The following is an 8,583-nucleotide window of genomic DNA, read 5'->3' as shown; positions in this document are numbered from 1 at the left end:
GGGGGAGCAGAACCTCGAGGGGCCCCCGGGCGGAGGGGGTGGGACACCCCGCAGCAGCAGCATGTGATGGAGTGGGGGGAGTGCCAAAGGGAGACTCAGCCTACATATGAGCCACCCGAGCCGAGGAGCTCCCAGGGCCAAAGGAGGATCCTGGAGCTACAGCTGGCAGGTGACACCTCTGCCCTGAGCAAACAGGGGGGAGGAGCCGAGCTGGCTTGGAATTGGGGGGCGAGGGCGGGGGCCACAGGTAGAGGCTAGGGGAAGGGAGAGCTGGTAGGCAGCCAGCCTGAGGAGGGGGAAAGCTGCATCCCAGAGGGGTCCCCCTTGGGGTCCTCTCCCCACGACGGGTTGGAAGGACTGTCTCTTCCGACAGCTGGTGCTGTCACTCCTGCCAGAAACTGGCCATCTGTGGCCTAAGAAACCTCTCCTGCTGTCAGACCCTGCGGGGTGAAGTGAGAGTCGCTCCCACCAGGGGACTGGGTGCAGGGCAGGGGGACCCCTGAACCCCATCCATCACAGCAGCATCTCCCGGGGACAGGGATGGGGAACCTGCAGCACAGGGTGCGGGGGACAAAGGCCACGGCTCGGGGCCCACACTAACGCCTGTCTCCATTCTTCTTTCCCCCCTCCTCTCCTGTGTCCTGCACCTGCACCTGCACCATCCGAAGGACTGGAAGAGAGCGCCGGCGAGGCCTCGGTTGTCCCGGAGAGCCCTCCGGGACCCTCGCTCCAGGGCAGCCCCTCGGCCGAGGAACAACCGGCCCCGCAGAGGGCCAGACGGCGGACCCCGCGCCTGCTACCAGCGGCGGCCACGGACCCCCAGCTGCTGGCCATCCTCCGCCGGCAGCTGGAGGTGTCGGAGCAGCACCTCCGGCTGCAGGAGCAGGCGCTGGCCTGGCCCAGGGAGGCATGGGGGGCCTATATGGAGACCATCAACCGGCTGGTCGACTACCTGGCCCCCCATGCCGCGCCGGCCAAGCCACCGCCCGCCATGCCCGCTCCTGCAGCCCTACCACCAGCTGCTCCAGCCATCGCCGGGCCGTCCGCCGTCGCCCCACCACCTCCCCGCGAGGGCCACCGCGCCGAGGGACCCCTGGAGTCACCCGAGACTTGCCGGCGCCGCTACCTTCCGGTGGAGCCCGCTCCCTCCCAGCCGCGGACCAGACTGCAGGCCCGGCGGAGCTCCCGGCCAGGCACGCCCACTGCTGGGCTGTAGGGGCGAGGGGCCCGGGACGTGGCCCCCCCCCTTGTTGGACAGACTTTGGGGACTGCTTTATGTTGGTGCCCCTGTTTGCCCCGTCCCCCCCCTGTAAATAGTTGTCCCCGTTCTCCTCCCTGCTTTTCTTTTTTGTTGATGGCGCACAGTTCTTTGCTTCGTTGTTGTATATTGTTTTATTTGTGCACATCTTGCTTTTGTTGAACGTTTGTCCCTCCTTTTTGGTTTCTGTTTCACATATTTATTTATTTACAAAAAAAAAAAAAAATTCGTTAAGACAAAAAAAACATTTACGTTCACCCACAAGTTCGTGCTGTCATTTCTGCTGGACAAGTGGGGGGTGGTGGTGGGGTGCTCCATGGTGTGGGCGTTGGGGCAGGAGTGTGGGGGAGGAAGGGGCGGGCAGTAGGGGGCCTGGGCAGAGTTCACCCCGCGGCCTGTTGCTCGAAGTGGGCCCGCAGGGCCTCCCGGACCCGGGTCCCCTCTGGGTCCACCTGCCGACTGGGGGCAGCAGGTGGCTGCACGTGTGCCCTGCCGGCCTCGGCGGCCCAGCCCTGAAGAAAGCTCTCCCCCTTGCTCTCCACGAGGTTGTGCAGGGCGCAGCAGGCACCCACAATCTGGGGGATGTTGTTGGGGCTGGCATCCAGGCGGGTCAGGAGACATCGCCAGCGTCCCTTGAGGCGGCCAAATGAGCGCTCCACCACCTGGCGCGCACGGTTCAGGTGCTCGTTGAAGCACTCCTGGCTGGCGGAGAGGTGGCCCGTGTAGGGGCGCATGAGCCACGGCCGGAGGAGGTAGGCCGCATCCGCGATGATGCAGAAGGGCATGGTGGTGTCCCCCAGAGGGATCTCCCGCTGGGGGATGTAGGTCCCCGCCTCCAGCCGGCGGCACAGGCCCGAGTTCCGAAAAACCCGGGCGTCGTGGGTGCTGCCAGGCCAGCCCACGTAAATGTCCTGGAACCGTCCCCGGCTGTCCACCAAGGCCTGCAGGACGACTGAATGGTAGCCCTTCCGATTGAGGTATCGGCCTCCACTGTGGTGCGGGGCGCGGATGGGGATGTGAGTCCCATCCAGAGCCCCGAAGCAGTTGGGGAAGCCCAGGGTGGCAAAGGCGGCGACAGTGGCATGTGGGTCCCCCAGCCTCACGAGCCTGTGCAGGAGCATGGCGTTGATGGCACGCACGACCTGCAGAGAAAGCACATGGGACGGCACCAATGAGGGGTGAGCAGGGTGTGCGTGGCCCTGCCCTGCCCTGGCCTGCCCTGGCCCCCCTGCCCTGCCCTGCCCTACCCTGGCCTGCCCTGCCCTGGCCTGCCCTGCTCTGCCCTGCCCTCCTCTGGCCCCCCTACCCTGCCCTGCCCTGCCCTACCCTGCCCTGCCCTGGCCTCCCCCTGTGGGTTCTCTTACCTCCATGAAGACAGCCCCGACGGTGGCCTTTCCAACACCAAACTGCTGCCCCACGGATCGGTAGCTGTCGGGAGTGGCCAGCTTCCAGACAGCGATGCCGACCCGTTTCTGCACAGGAAGGGCACGCCGCATGGCAGTGTCCCGGTGCCTGAGTGCGGGGGTGAGCCACTGGCACAGCTCCAGGAATGTCTGGCGGCTCATCCTGAAGTTCCTGAGCCAGTGGTCGTCGTCCCACTCCCCAAGCACCAGCCGCTCCCACCAGTCGGTGCTGGTGGGGTAGCTCCACAGCCGCCGGCGTGTGAGGCGGGCGGGGGGCGGGGTGCTGCAGGGGTAGGGGCTGAGCCCTGCTGCCCTGGGGGCATCTCCTCCCCTGGGGCAAGAAGGTGCTCAGCTGCCCCCAACATGGCATGAGCCAGGGCAAGCCCTGCTCCTGCCGGGAGGGCTGGGTGGACCTCTAGCTGCTGCTGCTGCTGCTGCTGCTGCTGGGGGTCCATGACTGCGGCGCTCGGGGTCTGTGTGCCTATATGGCTCCTCAGACCGCGTGCTGTGCAGGCTGAGTGTATGTAGGAGGGGCCCTTTAAGGGAGCGGCTAGCTGTTGCCCCGGAAGCGCTAGTCCTCCCGTTGATCCTGTCTGCAGCTGTGCCTGGCATCCCTATTTCGATGTGTGCTACTTTGACGTGTAGACGTTCCCTCGCTGCGCCTATTTCGATGTTGGGCTGAGCAACATCGACGTTGAACATCGACGTTGCCGGCCCTGGAGGACGTGTAGACGTTATTCATCGAAATAGTCTATTTCGATGTCGCAACATCGAAATAAGCTATTTCGATGTTGGCTGCACGTGTAGACGTAGCCAGTATGCTCCAAAAGCAGCAAACAAGGCTAACTGTCACAAGGTTGGAAGCCATCATGTTAAGCAGGACATCGCCTGTTTGTTTTGTTAATTGGTACAGATTGAAAGCACATTTCATTCGTTTCAGATATCATTATGAAGCAACATTCTTTCCCCAGCAGCCACCTTAATTTAATTAATGTTTCACCCATTACTGGATGAATTCATAACACTGGCAGCAGTACAGCAGTGACTGTAGAAACTTCAACTTCTGTGAAGTTCTTTAGAACAAATTAAAAAATAAATCAATGAAGCTTGATATATCAGGGATCCTGCTGATTTATTTCTTGGTTTTGAAAAAAAAAATAGCTTTATTTCATAGGTCTTCTGCAACTGCGGAGGAGAGGACAAGATGCAGAGAATGAAGAAGGACATTGAGTTCTGTGGGCTCCAGCAGAAGTATACATACTCATATGCTCTCTTCCCAGGAAAGTCTGAGTATCTCACAAACATTAATGTACAGTATTAACAATCACAACACGTTTAAAAGAACTGAGACAGAAAAGTACTACATGGAATGAAGAAATGTAATAGGAGAGAATGACCACACTGTTTTTATGGTGTCTTAAAACTGTTAGAAGTGAATGGTGTAGATGATTTGGCTTTTTTATGGTCTGTGTTGATGTGCTTCAGTTCTGATGTATAGCAGCATTACCCTTCAATTCCTAAATTGCCTGACCGAAGTTCCAAACAGTCCTGAGCTGCAGCTACAATTACTGCCTTAATTATTCCTCTACAGCAGCTACAAAAGTTGTATTTAATTTCTGATCTCTATTGCTTCTTGTTATTCCAGTCTTTCATCATCTATCCTATCTGATTTCAGTCTGCCACTCACTCTGTAACACTGAACAAATCTTCACTAAGGTCAACTATGACCTCACCTTGGTGGTCTTAAGATCTCATCCCTGTTCTCATTATTAACAACTTCTGTGCTGTCTCAGTAATTGTTGACTCACTGTCCCTTATTTCAAAATCTCTCTTGTTTGGGATTGCATGACTCATGATTGTTGTCTCGAGTCTCAATGCATCTCTTTGAATTGTTTTTTATATCTCCTGTTTTATTATGGTTACTAAGAAATTTGAGGACTTTGAACCCCCTTATATTCTCCTTTTATGCTTTATCCCAGTCAATCTTGCCTATGTTCATGGCTTTAATCATTCTGTCAGTTACTTGCAGGTCTACCCAGCTCTTCCTTTTCTCTTCAGTCATGTATCTGTCTGTCTAACATGTCCTGATTCATATGGAGAAACTATAAATGTGAACACTTCCTTGACTCCTTCAAGGTCACAACTATAGCTGTTCAAAAATACATTTGTCTTTTGTGAGAGGTTTTGACATTTCAGAATTACTTTCTGATCCAAAACAGAATGAAAAGTCAAAATTTAACCAATATCATAAAAGCATCAGAAAAAATTTCAAATGGGAAATATTGAAATAGCAAATTGCAACATTTCCAATTGAATCAATTCAACATGTAGAAGTGTACTCATTCTATGTGTAAACTTTTTTATTTGGAATTGATATTTCAACATGAAAATCATTTGAAATGCTTGTTTGAGATTGATGTTTTCAGTTCAGTGTTGTTAATTAGACATTAGGGAAACATATGAAAATTAGCAGTTCAAGTTCAGATCAATTTTGCTTAGTCAAATCTTTTTGTACAGCAGTACCATACTAGCAGGAAACATTACTGGTCAGAACTAAGTCTTTGAATAGACTAGAGGGATTTGTCAGCAGAAGCTTTTGTTGGAAGAAGACAAAACTTCTCTCGACAGATTGCAGCCAGACCGCAGGGTGGAATCAAAAGAGCAATCCCCTCTGTCAACACAGAGCGGCCAGTCCAGCTGCTCTATTGGCTAAACATCCAACTGGAAACATAGAAGACAGGATTGCCCAGTGTCTTGGAAGCTCTTTATGTTAACATAAAGCACCCCCCCACAGAGGCTGCGTCTACACGTGCACGCTACTTCGAAGTAGCGGCAGTAACTTCGAAATAGCGCCCGTCACGTCTACACGTGTTGGGTGCTATTTCGAAGTTGAAATCGACGTTAGGCGGCAAGACGTCGAAGTCGCTAACCCCATGAGCGGATGGGAATAGCGCCCTACTTCGACGTTCAACATCGAAGTAGGGACGTGTAGACGATCCGCGTCCCGCAACATCGAAATAGCGGGGTCCTCCATGGTGGCCATCAGCTGGGGGGTTGAGAGATACTCTCTCTCCAGCCCTTGCGGGGCTCTGTGGTCACCGTGGGCAGCAGCCCTTAGCCCAGGGCTTCTGGCTGCTGCTGCTGCAGCTGGGGGTCCGTGCTGCATATACAGGGTCTGCAACTAGTTGTTGGCTCTGTGTATCTTGCACTGTTTAATGAAAGTGTGTCTGGGAGGGGCCCTTTAAGGGAGCGACTTGCTGTTGAGTCCGCCCCGTGACCCTGTCTACAGCTGTGCCTGGCTCCCTTATTTCGATGTGTGCTACTTTGGCGTGTAGACGTTCCCTCGCTGTGCCTATTTCGATGTTGGGCTGAGCAACGTCGAAGTTGAACATCGACGTTGCCAGCCCTGGAGGACGTGTAGACGTTATTCATCGAAATAGCCTATTTCGATGTCGCAACATCGAAATAAGCTATTTCGAAGTTGGGTGCACGTGTAGACGTAGCCTAGACGTTCCCTCGCTGCGCCTATTTCGATGTTGGGCTGCGCAACGTCGAAGTTGAACATCGACGTTGCCAGCCCTGGAGGACGTGTAGACGTTATTCATCGAAATAGCCTATTTCGATGTCGCTACTTCGAAATTAGCTATTTCGATGTAGCGTGCACGTGTAGACGTAGCCAGAATGTTCAGACTGAATTTTTGTTAGTGTATCTCTGTTGACAGAGGCATTCTTCCTCATGGGTAGTGGGGTACAGATGTTGACAGAAGTGCTGCATTCTGTCAGCTTACTGTCAGCAGAATGCCTTAGGAATCTGGACAGTCTACGAGTTTTGTTGACAAAACAGCCATTTTGCTGACAAATTCCTTTAGTCTAGATGGCTACATCTATAATACAGCTGTCTGTCAACAGAAATTACTATTGGACGAGATCTTCTGGCAAAACTTCTATAGACAGCTCATGTCCGCACACAAAAGAAGATCAAAAGAGCAATCCAACTGGAAGCTCACCCAACAGGGCTGCCCGGTGAACTGGAAGCTCTCTCTGTAAACAGAGGGCCTCCCAGAACATCTACCATGGCTTTGTTGTCAACAGAAACTGTCAACAAAAGCCTTATTCCTCATCGCAGCGAGGCAGAAGCACCACATTTTGTATGTAGATGCACTGAGTTCTGTCCACAAAACTATGGTTTTGTTGGCAACACTTTCCAGTGTAGACATAGCCACCATGTCTAAGGGTTATGCCTAGACTAGAGGGTTTTGTCAGCCAAATGGCCAGTTTGTTGACAAAACCTGTGAAACATCCAGTTTCTCCAAGGCATTCTGTCAACAGAGTGCAGCACTTCTGTCGACAGCTGTACCTTGCTCACCATGGCCGTGTCTACACTAGCCCCAAACTTCGAAATGGCCACGCAAATGGCCATTTCGAAGTTTACTAATGAAGCACTGAAATGCATATTCAGCACTTCATTAGCATGCAGGCGGCCGTGGCACTTCGAAATTGACGCGCCTCGGCGCCGTGCGTCTCGTCCCGACGGCGCTCCTTTTCGAAAGGACCCCACCTACTTTGAAGTCCCCTTATTCCCATGAGCTGATGGGAATAAGGGGACTTCGAAGTAGGTGGGGTCCTTTCGAAAAGGAGCCCTGTCGGGACAAGACACGTGGCAGCGAGGTGCGTCAATTTCAAAGTGCCACGGCCGCCTGCATGCTAATGAAGCGCTGAATATGCATTTCAGTGCTTCATTAGTAAACTTCGAAATGGCCATTTGCGTGGCCATTTCGAAGTTTGGGGCTAGTGTAGACGTAGCCCATGAGGAATAATGCTTGGCAGTTTGGCCACAATCTATTGACAGAGGTTTTGTCAGAAGATATCTTTGAATGAAACCTTCTGTCAAATCCCTTTAATCTAGACATAGCCTAAGCAACGTAAGTAGATTTGCATAGGTGGGTGGCAAGATGACTCAGATTCATATGCTACATGCAAGTAAGGTGTGCCAGCACGGCCATGTCTACACGTGCCCCAAACTTCGAAATGGCCATGCAAATGACCATTTTGAAGTTTACTAATGAAGCGCGGAAATGCATATTCAGCGCTTCATTAGCATGCGGGTGGCAGGGGCGCTTCGAAATTGACGTTTCTTGCCGCCGCGCGGTGCTTCCTGATGGGGCTCCTTTTCGAAAGGACCCCGCCTACTTCGAAGTCCCCTTATTCCAATGAGCTGATGGGAATAAGGGAACTTCGAAGTAGGCGGGGTCCTTTCGAAAAGGAGCCCCGTCGGGACGCGCCGCGCGGCGGCAAGAAGCGTCAATTTCGAAGCGCCGCTGCCGCCCGCATCCTAATGAAGCGCTGAATATGCATTTCTGCGCTTCATTAGTAAACTTTGAAATGGTCATTTGCATGGCCATTTCGAAGTTTGGGGCACGTGTAGACGTAGCCCACCTGTTTATATAATGCTTTCTTATTCCTCAGTATCTTAGTTCCAATTTAAAGAGAAATATTTTTGTGTTATGGTTATTGAGAGAGCATTAAAAGCATGAATTGAGTGTAAATGATGCAGTGACATCTGCCTGTGTTTGTAAAATTTCAAATAATAATTCATAAAGGTTTGAACTGCCTCATTTATCTGAATGGATGCTAATTGGGGCACTCACTGATAACGATGTTGTCATTTAAAGAACTACCCATGTCACTATTCTTCAAGGAATGTAAGAAAGCTGAAGTGTTACTGAATTATGAAGATCTGCACAATATACTGAAAGTATCAGCATATTCTGACACTACTGCTATGTCTACACGTGCACACTACATCGAAGTAGCTAATTTTGAAGTAGAGATATCGAAATAGGCTATTTCGATGAATAGCGTCTACACGACCTCCAGGGCCGGCAACGTCGATGTTCAACTTCGACGTTGCACAGCCCAACA

The sequence above is a fragment of the Carettochelys insculpta genome, chromosome 6, assembly GCF_033958435.1.
Source record: "Carettochelys insculpta isolate YL-2023 chromosome 6, ASM3395843v1, whole genome shotgun sequence".
NCBI classification, from domain to species: Eukaryota; Metazoa; Chordata; order Testudines; family Carettochelyidae; genus Carettochelys; species Carettochelys insculpta.
Note: the sequence above shows the minus strand (reverse complement) of the source record.